General features: G+C 39.4%; 1 pseudogene; it reads right to left on the bottom strand.

The window, feature by feature from the left end:
* The window catches only part of LOC127205742 (cytosolic beta-glucosidase-like), a 220130-nt pseudogene that overhangs the window by 74294 nt on the left and 124187 nt on the right, over positions 1 to 21649 (bottom strand).

The raw sequence follows: 21649 nt of genomic DNA, 5'->3' as shown, positions 1-21649 counted from the left end.
GGGATTATTTACTGATTCCCTCTTTGGAAGGCAGTACACTAGGGCTCTGCAGACAGAATTATCTCTCCTTCACACTGTAAGCAATTCAAGGGATTTCTCTTTCTGTGTTGTGAGTATACAGCACAGTCTTTTAGGCGTAAGTCATACTCAATATAATCTGAGGGAAATTAAATGCAATGTGCTCACAACACTAATAGTGAAGAGGGTGATAAATACCCAGTGTGCTTTTCAAAATGCTTTGAAATGATAGATAGATGATAGAGATAATAAATAAACAATAGCTTGATTGATTAATATAGACAGTAGACAGACAGAACAACAGATGATAGACAGACAGACAGATAAGAGATAGATAGATAGATAGATAGATAGATAGATAGATAGATAGATAATAGAGATTGAGATATTTTCTGTCTTAGAACATATAAAGATTTTAGAACAAAAGAAGCATTTGTGCTCAGCCTTGAACAGGTGTAACTGGTGATTAAGGAAGAGACATTCTAAGAATGAGGAAAAGTGTCATCAACTCCCTTCCAATGTGAAAGGTGCATAGTATTTTTAGTAAGTGGTAGCTTATGTGTTTGGGAAATTGTAGTCACATGTGTAAGATGAAATCGCAGTTTAGAAGTCTTCAGAAATGAGTTAAAACTGAGTCAATTAGAACCTACAATGATAGAAAAAGAAGAATGCTCCATATTGAGCCTTGAAGGAATGAAGTGTTTTTTCAATCTTTCTCTTCTTTAGCAAGAGATGATTCAGCCTACTATGATTGAGACCAAGTTTAAGGAAAGTTGAGATGGTTGTAGTTGTAGGAAAGACTGGAGCACAGAAAGGAGAAAGCAGGCAGATCTGTCAGTGTGTATGTGTCAAAAAGTCCTTGTTGAGAATGATTAAGAGGAGAGGGCTGGGAAGGTGTTGATCAAGGGCGAAGGCTAATAGCTGCAAAGGCACAAAGAGAGTAGATCACAACTGGCAAACAGTGAGAGGAAAGAAGCAAGACATTGCACTCACTCAGAGTCAACTGTCAGAGTCTGAGGCATCGTGGCACAACGAAAAAATAAGGGAAAGATGTTGGGTGAGCAGGGGCTGGAGAGATGGCTCAGTGGTTAAGAGCACTGTCTGTTCTTCCAAAGGACCAGGGTTCAATTCCCAGCACCCACATGGCAGCTCAAAACTGTCTGTAACTCCAAGATCTGACACCCTCATGCCAATGCACATAAATTGAAATTAAGGAAACATATTTAAATTAAAAAAAAAAAGATGTTGAGTGAGGAAGATAGAAAATTATGGATTTATCTTTGAACCAAATAACACATCACTTCTTGTTCAAAGCCAAAAATAATAATCAATGATGTGCAATAATTCTACATTCAACTAACAGGCCCTTTGTTTGGTTAATATCTACTGATTCATCAATGAGCCTACTTATCTTGGATAGTCGCTCTTCAGGGGCAGCACTGGTTGCAGGGAGGGGGCACCCTAAGGACTAGAGCTTCATGTAAAAGCTCTGTGCTGTGCATACATTTCACAAGGAAGAGATCACCCAGCCTTGTTTGAGACAAACACTGCAAGTTCCCAAGGACAGTCAGGCACTAGCAGAGTGGGTTTGTTTTTCTATAAGGGATTCCTATAAGGATTCCCATGACAACATACAGGCTCTGGGGGTGTGGAGAGTTTGGGGATGTAGGAAGAAGAGCTACTTTCGGGTCATACAATTGTCCATCCTGTATTTCAGACAGGTTCCCTAAAATGTACACTTTGTGCACTTCATTTGCTTCATCTAGTACTTCTAGTTGTATGAACTCCTTTCCAAGACCAAGTAGTAATAAAGAGTGTGAATTTAGGAGCCATATGTTGTGGAATATGGGGTTGGCAAACTTTTCCTGCAAAGAACCAGATCATTAATATCATGGACTTTGTAGGCCATATGGTCTCCACCCCAACTACTAACTTTTGCCATTGCAGTAGGGTAGCAACCATAGATGACGTGTAATGAATGGTCATGGCTATGTTCCAGTAAAACTTTATTCACAAAAACAGGTGGTGGGCCAGATTTGGTCCCTAGGCCAGGTTTCCAAGTCTATTTGTATAAAGTGTAAATATAATTTAAGTTTATATTTCAAATATATTTACCAAATGTGTGGAGTTGAACATTCCCATCTATAAAATATGATCATGATGTCTTCCTTATTGGTTTGAGAATGAGAAAAAAATGAGTGTTAAGAAATGTCTAAGTAAGGCATCTAATAGAGATGTTAACGCTTCTTTTATTTATGTGTTACAAGAACAGCTAGCATTTAATAAATGTTTATGATATGTTGGGTGCTATGTGAAGCACAAAATTAGTCCATGAAATTCTTAGTACTTCTCTGAAATGTAAACTTTTATAGTGTTCCTTTTGTTTTTGGAGAAGCTGATGCCAAGAAAAACTGTTATATATAGTATAGGATGTAGCTGGCACTTCCCAGTTCATCCCAACTACATGAGCTCCAGGGATGTGGGGGTGACGCCGTATGCTCGTGCAGTGCAGTTGAAATACTCCAAACCTTTTGGGTTCCTTGGGGCTTTCATAATTCCTCCTGGGTGACACAACTTAAAAAGTAGACTAAAACATAAACAAACAAAAAAAGGGTGTAGGACAGCAGCTTTTGGAAACTGATCTTCTCTGAGATAATGTCTTACACAAACAAACCCCTTATTCCAGCCTTCACTGTATCCATATACCCCTCCCTCCTCCAAAGAGGAGCCCAACAGCCCAGGAGAACAAGCTAAGGAAAACCCATTTCAAAAATATTCAAAAATATTATCCCATAATCACTCTGAAAACTTGCGATTTCAAAGCTATCCTTCAGAACAGCATGCTGGATTAATTATGCCAGGCTGCAGCAATAACCTTGAATTAAAGCCACAACCTTCTAATTTTAAGAAACACTTGCCTTTCTGGTTGACGAAACCTGTCGTCCCATCAGGTAACAGACGTGACCAGGAAAGAGAGAAGCGGTAATGAGTCAATCCAAGCTGTTTGATACATTTCAAATCTTCTTCCCACAGAGTGTAGCTGCCACAAGCTACAGAACCAGTCTGGTTCGCAAAAACTCACTTGCCTCCCTGATGGGTGAATGTGTCCCAGACACAAGGGCCTCTTCCATCTGCATCCCAGCCTCCTGAGAAAAGAACGGAAATGAAACGGGTACAGGCCTGACATCGAGTGGCATATGTGGAATGTAAATATTTGTCACCAAAAGAACATACCTCATTAACTCAATGTACCATATTTATAACTTTAAAATGTGCCTTTAAAATAACATGCATGAGTGGGTTACGTGTTTAACTGTCCTTGATCCCGGAAGCTGACTAGTAGCAAATGAAAACTTATTGCATAGTGCTGTGGCATAGCAGGCTTTCATGGTTCATTATCCAAAGTGCTCTCAGGAGGTAAACAGAGGCAGTCCCCAGCTTATGAATGTCTGAGTGGCAAGCACTGCTGCCTTGAGAACATTACTCCTGGTGACGACTGACGATCTTGTTCTTGCCTATCAGAGTCAGAGGACTGTATCTCTGCTGGCTACACTTGAATCCATTCTCCTTTTTTTTTTTTTTTTTTTTTTCTGACAGGGAGTTATTTAATGGTCCAGCCTGTTCTTTGTGGGAAGCCACAAAGAGCTTTCTCTATTGGTATTATATCTGAAATGCAATTGTTTGTACTTCAATCAATTCAACAGACGTTTTGTATCAAGCACTGTGCCTAGTGAAGGAGAGCCTCGGGAGGACTACGCTGCCACACTGTTGAGGAACTTGCCCAATTTCAATTATCAGTTGTAAAACCCTCAATGCAAAGGCCCTGGTCTTCACAGAAATGCAGAAAAGACAAACAAAAATATATTATCTAATTGTGAGCCATAATCAGAGGAGGTTTCTTTCTGCTTAGTAATTTTATAAACCTAAAATGTAAAACTGATCTAAAATATGCAGTCTATGGATTTGAGAATATATATAGCAGGGTGTTATGTTTTATATATTTAAGAGTATGAGAAACAAGCTACAAAGCCCACGTCCAGCAGTATAATCTTGGAATGATTCATTTAGGCTAGTGCCTAGATTTGGAGGGGAAAAAAGAATAATGGTATTAGAGAGGAACAGGCGGTCTTCAAGGATTTTCCCTAGGTGTTTCTCCTTAAGTAAGATAGAAGATACATGGGAGTGCCTATTATATAATCTATAATCCATCTGAAAATCTTAAATACTTTTTCATAATCTCTCTGTAAGAAAGAGTTCACAGAGTACGGTTATCAATAGTAGTGACAAGGACCCACTGGTCTTCACCGAGCATCTATTGACTCATACGTTGTGAATAAATATAACAAGATTAACTATGATATCCAGCCTAGCAAAAGGAAGGCATTCATAGTTTTAAAAAAAATGGAAGAAGAACTAAAAGGGGCAGTCTGACAAAACCAAAAGTGACTGTGCACATCAAGCTAGGATACTAATAACTACACAAAGCCACAGCACCACCCAGGTGATGTCCATCTCTGGGCTTAGAATGGTCGATAGGCTTCAAGTGTTTTACTCTAGCGTAGAATAGGCACAAACATGAAAATATAATTTTCTAGTATTGTGCTTATACATTGTGTGTTTGATTTAATAAATGAAGATTCTTAATCTGAGTGAATCTGAGCGGTTGTAGTGCTGGCTAATATTTTACTGCTGGCTGTTGGCTATGTTTAAAAACACGTGGAAATATATAATGAATGAATGTGTGAATACATTCCACAACTAATAATGGCTCTTACAGTAAGCTCCCTGTCGCCAACTGATTTTGAAAGAATGTTTTCATTTCGTCAAGTTCTTCAACAAATGGTGATGGTCTAACTGGATATCTACATGTAGAACAATGCAAACAGACCCTTATTTATCACCCTGTGCAAAACTGAAGTCCAAGTGGATTAAAGACTCAACATAACACCAGACACACTACATCTGTTAGAAGAAAAAGTGGGGAAGAGTGTTGAACTCATTGGTACAGGAGGCAACTTCCTGAACAGAATGTCAACAGCTCAGACTCTCAGATCAACAATTAATAAATGGGAAGGCAAAGGACATTGTCAACAGAACAAAATGACAGCCTACAGACTGGGAAGGGATCTGTCACTATGTCTAACAGAAGGCTTATATCCAAAACATATAAAGAACTCAAGAATTAAACACCAGCAAACCAAATAATCCGATTTAAAAATGGAGTACAGAGCTAACCACAGAATTCTCAACAGGAATATCGAATGACCATGAAACATTTAAAGAAATGCTTATTGTACTTAGTCATTAGGGAAATACAAACCCATCTTACACTTATCAGAATGGCTAAGATCAAAAACTCAAATGACAGCACATGCTGGTAAGGATGTGGGAAGAGGGGAACACACCTTCATTGCTGGTGGGAGTTCAGACTTTTACAACCACTTTGGAAATCAATCTGCCATTTTCTCAGAAAATTGGGAAGAATGCTACCTCAAGACCCTGGGCACATACTCAAAAGATGCTCCACAATACAAGCTCAACTATGTTCATAGCAGCTTTACTTAGTCAAAAACTGGAAACAACCTAGATGTCCCTCAACCAAAGAATAGGTAAAGAAATTGTGGTACATTTGCACAATGGAATATTTCTCAGCTATTAAAAGCAAGGAAATCTTGAAATTTGCAGGCAGTCCTACATGGGATGTCTCCATCAAATCCTCCCCTCAGGGTTCAGGGAACCCCAAGGAAGAGAAAAAATGGTGGGAAAAAATGTAAGAGCCTGAAAGGATAGAGAATACCAAGAACACAAGACCCTGAAAATCAACAAGACTGAGGCACATATGAACTCACAGAGACTGTGGCAGCATCCACAGAGCCTGCACTGGTCTGCACCGGATGGGATGCATCTTTGTCTGTTTTGTCTGACTTTTCTTAGGTTCTTTTCCTTGTTTCTGTTTTGTTTTGTTTTATCCCATTTTAATGTGTTAGTTTTTGTTCTAGCTTACTATATTGTATTTTTGTTATTTTATTATTATTACTTAGAAGCCTACTTGTTTTATAATGAGAGATGGAAAGGAGGTGGATCCAGAAGTGAGGAGAGGTGGCTAAAAACTATAAGTAGAAGAAGAAGGACAAATGTTAATAATGACTTTTAAAGTATGCAATTTTCAAAAAATGATTTTAAAAGTTTGTGGTTTGAAAAAAAAAAAGCAATAAAAGGGAAAAGGGACAAAAAAGAAAACCAGACAATACACATCTCTGTCCATTCTATCCCACCCACCCCATCCCTTACCCATACCCAAGCACCAACATCCAGAAAACAATTGCCCAAACCTTCTCACTCTGTCTGAGAGATGGAGTTGGGGTGTCTCCACCCAGAGAGGAAATGTCTTCTCCCACCACCACATCCTCTGGGTTTCAGAATATAAAGGCACCTTAAGGGCCAGGCTTTTAGTGGTGTTAGCTTGACCTTCATTTTAGAGAAAGAAAACAGTAAGCACTGTGACAGAGGGAGGTAAATGTGAATCCGGGGCAACTGTGAGGGGGACCTTGGACCTCTTGAAACATGGAGAGGTTCCTAAGGGCAGAAGTCTGACCCTTGATTTTTCTCTTCTTCTCTATGTGCATAAAACTCTACTTGGGCTTAGTGCAGCCATGTCTGTTAAATGGAAGTTTCTAGAAAGTTTCTGATAAGCATCGCGAGCCACCCAGCTAGGCCATACAGGCAGAGAGACAAAGCTGACATTTACGTGGGGTGTGGCTTCAGGAGCCGCCGCTAGGGGGCATAGGCTTGAAACCAAGCTCTTCTTGAGGGAAGACTTCAGGTCTTGCAGTAGATAGGCAACACACAATGAACTCAATGTCATCTTTGGAGGCCCCTTGTCTTATAATGTCATGTCATGTATTTTGTACAAAATCATATATAGGATTTGGGGTCACATGCCTTCCAGAATGGGAGGAGCATGGACGAAAGGAAGCTGAGGTTGTTTGCTTTCCAATGAGCTGTTCCAAGCCAAAACCAGAAACAGGCACCTATAAGTCCTGTTAAATCAGCCCTGGATATCCAAAGCCTCCCCTCGTCTAAGCTGGCTCCGTCACTCATCTCGGCCCACTTCTCCCTCTTCTGCAGTCACTCGACTAGAGGCTCAGTTAGGTTCTCCAGAATCCATGAGTTGCAGCCCCTGGTCCTTGAGCATGTGACTAAGTTTGGAGACATTTTAAAGCCATGACTCCGTTAAATGAGGCCACTTGAGTAAGCCCTCCTCCAGAGTAACTACTATCAGACTTGACAAGGAAATTTGGAGACTTAAATAGGCACCAAGGACACACACACACACAGAGAGAGAGAGAGAGAGAGAGAGAGAGAGAGAGAGAGAGAGAGAGAGAGAGAGAAGACCATAAGAGACACAGTAAAAAAAAAAAAAAGGTGCCTGAAATCAAGGAGGGGAAGTTCTCAGAAGAAACTGAAAGTACTGACACCTTGATCTTGGGCTGTTAGTTTTCAGAATCACTAGGAAATTAGTTTCTATTTGGTCTGCTATATTTTGTTAGAAGATCCCTAATAACCTAATACAATCCCTGCCTTTTGAGAATTACACATTTTACACCCAACCGGTGTATAAACTGAATCCCCTCAGGGAGATATTCACTCCCTCCTCCTTTGACCCAGTGACTGACTACATTCCAGGCCTTCCTTGCTAACTGTTCAGTGGCAAACCCTTCATGCACCATAAGTCAGACAGTGGCTCTGATTAGCTTACATAGTACAGTAGTCCCCTGACCCTTTACCCATGAGGATATATTTCAGGGCCCTAGTGGATGCCTGAAACTACAAATATTACTGAAATCTATATTTTTCATATATGTACAATTAAATAAAGCTTAGTTTACAGTTCAATAAATAAATAAATAAATAAATGTAACAGATCTTTAAATCTAGGAAATACAGATGAAAATGGCAATGAGAAATCATTCTACAGCCATACGGTTGGCAGACATGTAAAAGCTGCTGCTAAGGAGAAAGGTATAAACTGTATTCATTGGAGAAAAATATAGAAACATCGACAAGTCAAAAAATAGCAAATAGTAGGGTAAAAATTACTAATTCAAATACTATCACATGTTTACTAATGTGGTCCAGAGATACACGATACACGTAGCTATGGTTGCAACCTCAAAAAAAAAAAAAAAAAAAAAAAAAAGACTAAATACAAAAGAACAAAGAAAATATTAGAAGCATCCCAAACTTCCCTTGTGCAGACAATAAATAAATAAACTATAGAATATGTATACAATAGGGGTAAGAAAAAGTGAATCCATCCTTACAGACCAACCTGCCTGCACAAAACCCCTAAATTACATTAAGACAATATAAGCAAGTTTTAAATATATGAAGGCTTTATTTTCTCTGTGTAAAACTAATGGTAAATAACAGGTTTCTAGCTAGAGTTTCCTGTAGTAAAATCACACACACACACACAAAAAAATCAAAGAATTAATAAATGTAAATTTCATTTCAGTGACTACCTGAATAGGAGAAAATAATGGATATGGTTGTGAAAATATGATGAGTACTAGAATTGGTTTTATTTAATACACATATATTATAATTTCAACTATTGTGAATCTAACAAAAACCACAGTATAACACATTTCAATGTTCATAGCAGAAGTCTTTTGTTAAGTATTAGCTTTGACTCAACCCTGTACCAATACCTTATTTTAATTCCATTCTTTTGTTCCTCATCATAAACATTAGCGGTATGAATATTCTTCAAAGAAAGTATTATTGCTTCAAGAAGGAAAACTAGGACACATAGAGATTCGGTGACTTTCCCAAAACTGGACAGCAAATACTGATGAGTATCGCCATGCAGTATACCAATCTGCCTATATACCAATTTGCAATACCAGCAAATCAGAGCCCTGGCTCTGTTACTTATTATTTGGGTAAGTATGGAAAAATATTAAACCTTCCTTTGTGAGTTAGTTTCATTCAACACTTACACATTTAAGAAGTATTGTATATCCATCCTCTTCTGAGAAACTCATGGTTGTGTTGTCATCATACAAACAAATATTGGCTAAAGACAGAATTATTGTAAGTTGTGTGAAAACATGAGGAAAATATTAAAAAGTACATACTCAAGAGTTGATACTGTCATTGAAAGTCAGGTGACTTAACAATAGAAAGCTTGTTAACATAGAGATTAGGCCTCATAGTAGTTGCTAAAGAGAAAAGTGATTTATGGGTCCCGTATCGTGGTTACAGTACCTAGAGAAAGGAGCTGCTATGAGGCCAAGCACCGGGTACCAAGAATGTAATGTTCTGAGCCAGAAATATTTATTCTCTAGTCACTTGGAAGAAAAAAAAATTGTCCTTTGAATTTCCATACTATCAAGAATTACAAGGTATTTTAATGAAAATGGAAAATATTGAGTCTTTTAGATTGTAAATGGATCCACTACCAAGCCTGAAGACATGAGTTCAATCCCCAAGACCCACAGGATAGAAGAGAACTAACTCTTGTCCATATACACACAAACATAGACACAGTGAAAATGTCCCTCATAGCCTCAGACATTTGAAAACTTGGTCATAGTTTAATGGCTGCTTGAGAGGTCTAGCAGGTGTGACATTTGGAATAAATATATCACTGGAGGTGAGGGTTGAGAGTTTAAAGGCGCTTGCCTTTTTGGATTGCTCTTGCTCCTGCAGCCTTGTGCCTTTGATCCATCATCATGGACTCTACCCCTAAAACTGTAAGCACCCAAAGTCTTTCTCCCATAAGTTGCCTTGGTCATGATGCTCTTACCACAGCAATAGAAAAGTAATAACATATGCATACCAAAAACAAATAAAGTGTAACACATTTGTATTTAAAAGTTTCATATTAAACAACATCCATGACATCCAAGGCTGCAATGTGTTAGAGAAATTGCAGAGGTTCCACAGCTATGGATGAGCCTCTGTGTTTTCTCTGGCTTACGAGTGACACAATTTCCCTGTATTTATTGTGGACACACATGGACTACTTTACACGGACTTTCTAGTTAATCTCAAATGGTCAAAACACCAGTGAGCCTGAAGGGTTTCAATACATACTGCGGATGTTAGCTGTCTCTTCCACCCTAGGCTCAAGGCAACAAGCTATAACTACATTCCCACAAAGCATGGACTAGTTTGGGGCTTTAGCTTCTTTCTGTCATATGTCCTTTGTACCATAGTGCACATGTAAGAGATGCTGAAAGCGATGATCTCTGCGTACGCCTGCGGAATTACGAATGCATGTGGTGGCTAGGAGGGCTGGCACTATGAGGCCTCTGGCTTCCTGGCGTGTAAGATACAATCAAAGACGGCACAACATTGTTGTTATTATTGCTACAATATCCTTTGAGAAATCGCAGGTCTGTGTAAGCCTCTGTCCTATGCACAGAGAAAATCATCTCAACTAAAAGAACAAATGAGATATAGGTATATGTGTACACGAGCATCATCTACATCTTCCCTCTCCAACACCCCAACATGGGCTCAACATTCCACTGTTTTTAGGAATACTTCTTTCTTCCCATAAGTATGGCCCCCTCTAGACAGCTATGATACAAACAGCACATAGGGCCAGAGTTATTTTGTAACATGTTTGCCTCCTGTGCTTTGAGATCTAGTCCAGGGAAAGTGCACATTTTCCTGATTCATCTGTCTCTCTAGTAACAAGAATGACGTATGGCAGTACCATGTGCTGGGTAAAATGCTCTGCACATGTCAGCTTCACACAAAATAGGAATGTTGGTATTTATTGCTTCAAGGACGTGCAGAAGTTCTCTTCATATTTGTAAGCTACTTATGAATTAGTTTAAGGATGAAAATATGTCTGAGGAAAATCCAACTGATTGCTGCTATATGTTATTCACTCGCAAAAAATATTTAATTTTAAAAGTAACATCCTTTAAGAATATTATGTACAACTATTGTGTGTGAAACTCCAAAGCAGTGGTTATTAATCATTGCTTAATTGATTAAACAATGATTGTCCTAAAAGCTGGACTTGGCAAGCTGGCCCAGAAGGACAAGTGTATTCAGAGTCATAGGGTCAATCACCATACCACAGGATCACATTTCTTTATCATATTCTAAGAGGATAGAAGGTTCTAGAAGGAATGTTTCTAAGAGTAAAGTAAAATAATAAAGTATATAATGTATTTGAAAATACTGAGATGCAATCAACATTTCTGTCAAGTAAGGTGGAAATGACTTACTGAAAGGATTGCACAAAAGGAAGCTAACAGGAACAATAAAAATTATCAACGCTGCGACAAAGCAAAACCTATTTTAAAATATAACCATAGAGCATTAGGGGCTCATCTTGCACAGTGATGTAAAAATGAAGCAACAATTTTTTTTAAACTTGTTATTTAATCAAATAAGAAAAGCAGAGATGTTAGCCTTGTTAGTGTAATATAGTGAGTTTGCAAATAAGTGAGAAAAAAAAAACTCGTCTTGTGGAATAAGAAGTTAATGTTGTACAATCAACTAAAAACTACGTAATAGTTATAAATGTGCCATTTAGGAACATAGATATAAGTACTACTAAAACAAACATTAAAAAAAATAAAATGCATAGGCCTTGGGCCACAAATAAAGACTAGGGAGAAGTGGTATGGAACACCTTTTCCTGGTGATGAGCAGTAACCAGTTCTAACTGCACCACGCAGTACTATGTACATACAGTACAAAGATAAAAACTGAAGGTCAAATTTGAAAAATAAAGATAGCCACTGAAGGAGACAAATCAGAAGAATGCCAGTTTCAGGCAGCACTACATAGAAAGACTTTGTCTCAAAATTACATACATAACATCTGGGGAGATTAGTGAGTGGGTAAGGCTCTTGCTGCACAAGTGTCAGGCCCTGAGCTCAGATCCCTAGGTCAATGCAAAAAAGTGAACTCACCAGCCAGCCTAGATGAAAAACATTCCTAATCTAGGGAGAGATTATTGTCTCAAAGGAATAAGGTGCATAGTGACAGAGCAAGACGCCCAATGACTGCCACTGGCCAACTCAGCATTTGCACTTCCACACATGTGTGTATAAACCCACACACATTCTTTACATCCACACAAAAGCAGATAAGTAAAACAGAGTTCTCTTCAACTGGAGAGTTGACTGTGCAGACTTTTAGAAGTTGCTTCTTTGAAAGAGAGATAGGGTTTGTCCATGGCTCACATTGTTGCTGAGAGATAGCTCCATTCTGAGAAGCCACACCACAATTGTTCAGTCAACCCAGCCTTTCAAGAACCTTCACGAGCAGCAGTTTTTCTCAACAGACAGTACCATTCAAGGTCATTTTTGGCTAGGAAATGAAGTTTTTTAGTCTTCCCAAGACCAGACTGTAGCATGTGTTCAGAAATCAACTTGCTCCTGAAAGACTCAGGCAGCATTATGTTGTGTCATTGTGGAACTTAACAGATTGGGAAGGGTGCAGTTCAGTTTTGTCCTTAAGCTTATATCATAATACATCCTGTAAAAGAAGGCAATTCTATAGCCTTACTTCATGAGATAGAATGTCCCAAACTCTTCTCAATATTTTTTAAGCAAAGGTTGTTTGAGATGACTATTCTCCTAAGATCTGTCATTTCCCTTCTATGAGCCCAAGACACACATACAAGCACAGATATGTATGCAGCTATAACCAAAGTCTATTTACAATGTTCCCTCTTTTTTAAAAATATCACTAAAATTGATTAAATTAAGATAGGTTTTTATTGAGATCAGAGATTATGTTAGTAATTGGTAGACTAGTAAATTAAAGGCTTCATAAATCAGATGGTTTAGCATACTTTCTTCACTCTCATTCTGAACTCTTCAGTGCTCTTCTATTTAACAGTAACTTCATGAAACTTTTAAATAATCATTCTTTTATTGAACTGAGATAAGTTCTTTTTTTTTAAGAGGAGGGACGATACAAAGAATTAGTGAATATTTAGTTGAAAGCCATGCATGTAAGGAATCCCAACCCCACAAAGCAGATGGCCAAATGCAAAATCAACAGCACCAATATGAAAACAGTGTTCATGGTGCCAGACCCAGTTGCAAACACTTACAAAGAGGGCTCTTGATTCACTGACTGATTACAAGCACGTCACGTCTCTAGACCGCTAATGATGTTTGGGACGTGGTTCTCTTGAAGGGAATCTTGTCATGGTCATGTCAACATAGCATAAGCCCAGTGTCTAAACAAAATCAGGAAAATGGTTGGCAATCTTCTACCTCAGAAGGGAACTATACCCAAGTAGTATTCATCCAAAATGTGAGTATTGAAATCCTAATCCTCTGTAGCTTAAAATGTGGCTATATTTGAAGGTAAGGCTCAGAAGGAGTTAATTCCTTAAAATAAGGTCACTGAAGCAGGAAAAGGTTGTGTAAGGACAGAGTGAACCATCTGTCGCCAAGCAGTAAGCCTCAGGAAGAAGCAAGTCTGCCAAAACCTTGTTCTTGGACTTTTAGCCCATAGAACTACAAGAAAACAAATTTCTGTTGCTGAAGGCTCTCAGTCTATGGAATTTTGCTATGGCAGCAATCACAAGGAAGTCCAGAGTTCAAATGTACTCCCTGGAGCCATGCTGAGCGCTTCCCTCAGTTTAAAGGAAGTGATGAATGGGAGCCTCAACTTTTGACGAGGGAATCCAGAACCAACACAGAAAAAAAAGAGTAAAGAGGCAAAGCTAAGGACAGGAAGGAAGAGAAGTGGAGAGAAGCTGCATCTGAGTCATGGCCCCTATATGCACAGAGCCTGGATACAGAGACATGGTCCATTCATTTCACACCTGAGAACGGGACCAGGCAATAAAGCTACACAAACAGGTCACAGCACCTGCCTAGGGATGCCCAAGATAGCAGAATTATTTTTTATTTGTGTTCTGGAGCCAATGTAACAAATCATAGGCAAGTTAGTGGCTTAAAATAACTGAAATGTATATTCCCACTGTTCTCAAAGCCAGAGGTGTGAGATAAAGCTATTGGCAGGGTTGTTATCTTCTGCACCCACGAAGGACTTATCCATGTCACTGCCCTAACTTTTGTATGCTGCTTACACCTCTTGCCTTCCCTTCTCACCATGCCAAATTTCCCACATGTTTTCACCTGCCCTTCCCTTTTAGGGGTGGTTTTGTTGTCTCCATTTTTTAGATTTTTAAAAAATACTATTTTGACATGGATGAAAGGCCTGCCTCAAATTGCTATGTAGCCCAGGGTGGCCTCAAGTGCATGAAAATGTTCCTTTCTTCACCTCCTGGAGTGTTTGTATAACCAGCGTGGGCCACCAAGACTGACTTCATGTTCCATCTTTCATCAGAATCCCCAAATAGGATTTGTGTGCTAAGCATAAATCTGCAATTATAGGGTCTCAAGAGAAGAAGCTCCATAGTGGCTTCAAAAAATAAAAAATAAAAACTGCTTTAAGACATGATAGCATTTGTGGAAACCAGTAATGGGATCAGACTTATGTTTTGTTGCTATTTTCTGAAGGTGACTGAATTTCTATGGACAGAGAAAGTACGAGGTAGAGACTATGACAAGGTAGAGAGTATGACAAGGTAGAAACTATGACAAGGTAGAGACCAACTATGGTTCAACATGCATCTCAGGAACTAGGACGGTCTCCCAATATTAGACCATAAAAACGCCCCCAAAAAAGAAGGGTCATCGTGGAAAGGCTGCAAGGACCCGAGTGTGATGCCACCAAACGAAGCTCCTTCCTTGTTATCTCCCCTGCGACAATGATAGAAACCATAGTCCGCAATCCAAAATAAAAAAGAACAGGGAGCCTTCCTCCAAAGAGGCTGAAGGAAATTTAATCCTAAATCTAATTTGGAGTTTTAACTATTTTGTGTCTCTGTTGTTTTAACTCCTAAAACAGGAATTGGGCTTTTGCTTCTTAACAATGGTCACATGTTATCAGCCAAGGTCCCAGGAGGAAACAGGTACCACTCTAGCTCGATCATAGAAGAGAGTTTCATAAAAGGGGAGGGAGGCAGAGGAGAGGGAAGGGGAAAGGGGGAGGAGGGAAGGATGGAGGGACAAGGAGGAGAAACAAACCATTTGCAAAAATTTGCTGAGAGCAACAAGAGCACCTTATCAAGTAGGAAGTCATTACTGCAGATGAAAAGGCTATGGGCAAAACTGGTTTCCAGAACCTTCATCAAATAGCAGTCTGCCATTGGCTGCCTGGTTGACAAAGTAGCCTTCAGCAAAGGGCCCCATCAAACCTCTACAGTCAGAAGGGTGAAAACCAAAGTCCAAACACTTTGGCATATTTCTCCTCCCACCCTACACTCCCATTTTGTTAGTGATCCCCATGCACCAAGTCCAAGCAGTACATTGGAAGCCTGGTCCCGTCCACATCTGTGGCCCTCCCAGGGTTCAGAGTAGGGAAGAATGGAGAAGGTGTCTGAGTATTTTAATTACATACCTGATAGGACCAAAGAACCAGAGGAACAATGTCCAGTGGAAGGACACTGAAAACAAAACAAGGTTTCCTTTATGACTGTGTGCCAAGAGTCTTAACTGTTACTATACCAGTGTCAGGAATAACAAAGCCCAATTGTCATTTAACTACTGCAATGAGTACTTTTATAGCTACTGACAAAATTCCTAACAAAAGTAACTTAAAGAACGGGTTTATCTTGGCTCGAAACTTACAGGCGAGGCCCATCACTATAGAAGAGGCATGGTGTCTGGGGGATGAGGCAGCTGGTCACATTGTACTCAAAGTCAGTAAGCAGAAAGACATGAATCCTGAAGCTCTGCTCACTTTCTCCTATTGAACTTGGCCTAGTCTATGGGACGGTGCTGCCCATATTCAGTTAATTCTCTCTGGGAACACACTAGCAGACACAACCAGGGCTATGTCTCCCAGGTGACTCTGCCTCCCTAGGGTTGCAATCATGATTAACAATCACAACAGCTAATTAAGTCATTCTGAGGAGTAATAAATTCTTAAGATTAGTAGTGAGAGGAAATGTTTCAACCCTGCTGAGCTTAACCTTCTGGCCTTTACCCTTCCCGTCCCCCCTGTACTTTTGTTGGCTTCTGATGGTTAGAGGTCTTACCTCCAAAGACTTCTGTGGCTTCTTTGTCATTTCCATTAGTCCTGTATAATATATGCAGCTCTTTGTCTTAGCTGCCTCTGTCTGTTCAGATCTCCCATAGCTATTCTTTTAAGTGTCAATTAAGTCTCTGCATTCAGTTCTTTATGTACGGGGGATCAGATTATATAGTAAGAGACTTTTCTCTATGTTTTTTGCAAAGAACCTACCACTCTTCCTTCCATCCACTAAGGCATTGCCCCCCTATGCAGGATTCAGGTCCTGATCGCTGTTGGGCATTTGGAAGAGTGAAATGGCAGAGTGGGAAAAACACCAGGATAATGGTAGCATATATCACTTATTGAGCTCTCATGATAGCCAAGCACTTTTCTAAACAATTTGTGTGCTTTATAACTAATGATTCTATCACCCCCTTTTAAACTATGAGGAACCAAGGGTCTCCTGGAGTTCAAGGACTTGGAAATGGTCAGAGAGCTAACTAAAATTCTGAGCCATGCGTGACTTACCAAAACCCTGTCTGTGCCCTTTCAGTTAGTTCTATATATTAAGTCTCTGTAACCCCAAAAATTCATTCAACCACCTTTATCTCAGCCTCCTTATCTACAAAATGAGATTGTTCATCATTCCTGGTCTTTCTAATTGGCAGGGAGAATTTACTAGATAGATGACTAGAGTCAGGAAAAGTAGCCTGAAGGGAGGCAGCACATAGTTGTCATAGGTATTTGTGAACATCTGTCTAGTCCTTAGAGGAGGAGCCTCTCACTCAGCTTGAGAGCATTCCTGGATGCACTGGTGACTAACCAGACCTGTTAGGTATGCCCACTAAATCCTGCCCACACACCTGGATTCCTCTAGGCTTGGCACTTCTCCATCTCTGGATCCTCTACGCTTTGAGAAGGACATATATTCTGCTCCAGAGCTTTGGGGCAGGGAAAATAGCCCCAGTACAAAACCCCATATAAAAATCTCTCCCAAAGATCCACAGACGCTTTTATCAATGACCTTTATTTTATTTCTTTAAAAAAAAAAAGTAATATACACATGAGGGATGTGAAGAGAGAGTCCTCTTTCCTCTTCTCTTTTTACGTAACTTCACAACAAGGAACAAATATCAATGCTTAAAATGTAAAAGGTGCCCTACAGTCAGCCTTCTGCTGCCCTCCACAAAACTCAGTTAAACCCTTTAACTCTTTCCTCCTCTGCTTCTTCTTGCCAATGTCACACAAAACATGAAACACTATTAGAAACCTCAATTCCTGGGAATTTGCCTGGCCCAATTCCAAAAATAAATCAACTCCAAATCTGTATAAGCACTATCTGCTTCTCAGCCACAAATCAAGGATTTGTGGTTGCATGGTACAATTAAACCCAACATAGGGTTGTTGTTCATTGTTTGCTTGGCTTGTGGTGGGTGTGCGGGGGCTTGGGGTTTAGTTTCTTGTCTGTGAAAAATTGTAGCATTCAGGGGCAACTAGCTCTTTTATCTTTCATGAAGTACCTCAGATATTCAGATATAAGGCAGAACTCTGGGCTTAAATCCTAGCTCCCATTTCCCAAGAGAAATGATAAAGACTGGCAGGGAGAGGACTGATTATCTGAGGAGCCTGACATAAACAGACATGGCTGATGATGGATATTACACCAGGAGGGATTCTGAACCCCCCAACTAAAAGGGCAAGAATTCCTGACTTGTCCAAACAGGAATGTGAAGTTCTGACTCCTACATACAAATTCATTCTGGACAATTTAAGATCTTGGAATCTATATCCATTTCGGTACAAGGAGCAATTATATTTTCCTCGCAAGATTTTTGTAAGGATCAGTATGAAATATCTGACACAATGGCTGGCAATTACATTTAAAGGCAGCTATTATTGTGGGCTTTTTTGTTTTCTTTTGTTTTGCCATTATCATGATGACAAGTTTTTCTATTTGTGGTGTGTGTGTGTGTGTGTGTGTGTGTGTGTGTGTGTGTGTGTGTGTGTGTGTGTATGTTTCTCGAATCCCTCACTAGATTCACAATATATTTACATCTTGGCAAAATGTTAAAATGGATTTAATGATAACCTACATTAGGCAACTGTGGTATCATTTTTGTCTCACAGAACCGATGGGTCATATAAATGCATCGCCCAAGTTGAGGTAGTACTGAGTCACAGCCCATTGCCTAAGGAGAGCAGCAGCCGCCATCCCAAACACAGCTCTGCACTTGGTACAGATGGGGCTCCGGGTCTGTATTTACTGGAAGATGCACTACAAAGGCTTAATTAGGAGAGGTAGGCGATGTCACAGCAAGTTCCCTTTATCCCATTGTTGTGGTTCATGATTTCTTTGGCTGAAGCCATTTGGATTACCAGTGACCCAATCTAAAGAAATCACATATGCTCCTCTTACCTCCTGTCACCTATTTGTGTTCTAAAGCATCCGTATTGCAAGACTCAGAAAGATCTATTATCCTTAGGCATTCTTTACAGCTATTTTATTTGTATGGTTGCTGTTAACTATTTCTTTGAAGTTCACATTTCTCCCAGTAAAGTGATATAACACTACTATACAGAGGGTAGGTAAAACACATTTTAAGGACAGGACAAGAGATGCATATGATATGCAGTTTCATCCTGAGAGCACTCTGAGTAATCCCGTGGATGAGAGACAATCATTTCTTGTAGGCTCTAGGTAAAGATATCATTTACGTTTATCTGTGGACACAAAACTCTAAGAAAGCATCACTTAGCATCACTGCCTTTGGTGTTAAAAATATTTATGAGATTGAAATCATTCTCCAGGAGGACATTTTATTTCAATGTCATAGGTCAGATGCACTGGCTAACACCCCAGATGATATTGATGTTCCTTCAAGATTTAAAATAATGCTTATACCATTTATTTATTCACTCATACAGAGAGAGCACCCATCCTGAAAAATCAGGAACACTGAACAAGGTTTACATAAATCTGACTGTTTTCCCCCTCTGGCCATTTGGCTCCGTCTGCTAGACCATAAATATTCAATAATTCTTTACAATGACAAAGCATCCTTTATGCAAACATTGCTAAGCACATTATTCTTCAATATTACAGTCGCCTTTTTAACCTACTGATAAAGTCACGGGAACTAACTGACTTTCTTCAAGGTCCCACCACAAATTGTTTATTTTGTCAATCAAAGCCCAGGTGTCCTGATCCTAGTGATAACTAAGCAGAGAAACAAACAAACACACACGTTTTTAGGTGCTAAAGCTGATGACCTTCACTAAATATTTCTAAATTGAATCTATTAGGCAAAGTGTCTTCCTTAAAGATGTTAAATGTTGTGATGCATCCAATTGAATTTTATAACTTTCGCTCCAATTTGCCCAGGGCCAGTTACCATTTTCAGAGCCCCAAGAATGACCTATTTTAATTGAATCCTGTTACAAACACTTAAACTTTCACACTCTAATCAAATCAGGTTTCTAAATAGAAATTGAAGTTGGAGCAGAGAAATAAAACTTTTCATGTAAAGGTCCACTTGAAGTAATAGCACAGCCACGTGAGAACATTCGAGCAAAGCAAAAAGATGGACAAGTACTAGTAAGACTCGGAGAAGCTACAGCAGTTCATGTTACTCAAGCAGAGGGAAATATTTTCTAGTTTTTTTTTTTTTAATCTCTTCATCAAAATCCTAAGTAACATTAGTTAAATGTAAAAAGGTTAAAAATATCAAAACTGGGAAGTTCTTTTGAAATCCCATATCTTCTCTGTAACATATGTAAATACACACTTCACAGAACTCTGGACTCAACCAATGTACCAGCCATGAGCCTATGAGATATCACAGTATTTACATTGAGTCCATGTATCTGTGGGTTGGTCCCAGCCAATACTAATTGTAGAAAACGAACTAAGACAAATCTGTTACAGGAAGATATGAGACTCTTCCAACTGGTGGCTTTAGATCAGGGATGGTAGCAATTTTCTTTTGAATAGCACTGTAGTCTACATGATCACCCAAGCTTGATTTCTTCCTTCTCTCGCTCTCCTTCATGTGTAGTGCATGCATGTCAGCTTCTCTTGGCTCCTTACCCTTTTTATTTCATTTCTCCCTAATTAAATTATTGCTTATAAAATATCACCTTGGTAACCTCTTCTTAGAGGACTGTAACTAACATTCCACCCTTGATAAGGATGCTGCTACTACAATGGGAATGAAGGTGAGGGACGCTGAGAGGATGGTTATAGAGGAATGGTAATTCAGGACGTGCCTGTTCTGGAAAGAGACCACATCCAGAGATTTTCTAGGTCTGTGCGATGTGGCTGGAATACAAACATGACCTTAATATGGGAGACAGAGGCAAATAGATCTGAGTTCAAGGCCAACCTAGTATAGATCAAGTATCAGGTAAAGAAAAGCTTAGGTCCAGGCATGGTGGTACATGTCTTTAATGACACACAATGAAGGTAAAGTTAGTTTGTAGATGGAAGCATCCATGTTTCAAAGATACCTAATTGAGTGGCAGAAAGGGTGACGCATCAGAGATTTGACAGAATAGGGTATGCCCAACTCTCATGACAAGAGAGAGACAATTTAGAGAAAAAGGAGACAGTTTTACCAGGACAGTAATAGAACGCGGGTGAAGATGAATTGATCCAGAAAGTGAGAAGAGGCCAGATTAGAGCAGATTGTGAGTTAGTCTGAGGCCAAGCAGAGCAATTCCAGGCTGAGGGAGAAGCCAGATTAAATAAGTCATCTGGTTTTGAGCCAGAACAGCTGAGTTGAACCAGCCAGCCCAGAGCTCAGAAAGAACAAGTAAGGGTGATTTCACTAAGTACTAAATCTCAGAGGCTGAAAACACTGTAGGCCTAGCTTAGACTGCACAGAAGCTGGAAGAAGCATCCAGAACTAGGCCTAGGTTAGCAGAAGGAGGCAATAAGCCTTGGAGACAACAATTGAGCCAGGAGAATAAAAGTTCCTTGTACAGGTGGCCATGACAGTGGGAATCATGATGATGATGATGATGATGCTAGGAATTAGTGATTACAGTGATGTGATCATGTGTCTGGGGATGAAGATTATGGCATTAGAGATGGTGATGATGGTACCAGTGGTGAGGAGGAGGAGGACAATGGCAAGTGAGATATGCTGATGGTGACAGAGAGAGTGATGGTAGTAGTGCTAGTGATAACTATGGTGATAATGGTAATAATGATTTTGATTATGGTAATAATGATAAAAGTGATGGCAATAATGGAGATGGGTATGATAATGATAAAGATGGAGATGATAATTATGTTAGTGATGATTATGGTGATGGTGGCTATGGTGATGATAAACATATAAGGATGAATAGATATTGAGTCCTTTTATAAAATTCCAATTTTTATACTAAAAGTTGCCTGAAATATTTCATTACTTTTATAATACCTTTATAATAAACACTCAAAGACTTTTGTGACTCAACTGAAAGAAGTAAGTATTAAAAGGGTAACATAAACTGTAGGACTATGTTGCTCACGTAGAGTGAAAAAGCAGTTTTAGCTTTTAGTTTT

This window comes from Acomys russatus, chromosome 22 (genome assembly GCF_903995435.1).
Source record: "Acomys russatus chromosome 22, mAcoRus1.1, whole genome shotgun sequence".
Classification (NCBI taxonomy): Eukaryota; Metazoa; Chordata; class Mammalia; order Rodentia; family Muridae; genus Acomys; species Acomys russatus.
This window is presented reverse-complemented; position numbering and strand designations above follow the sequence as displayed.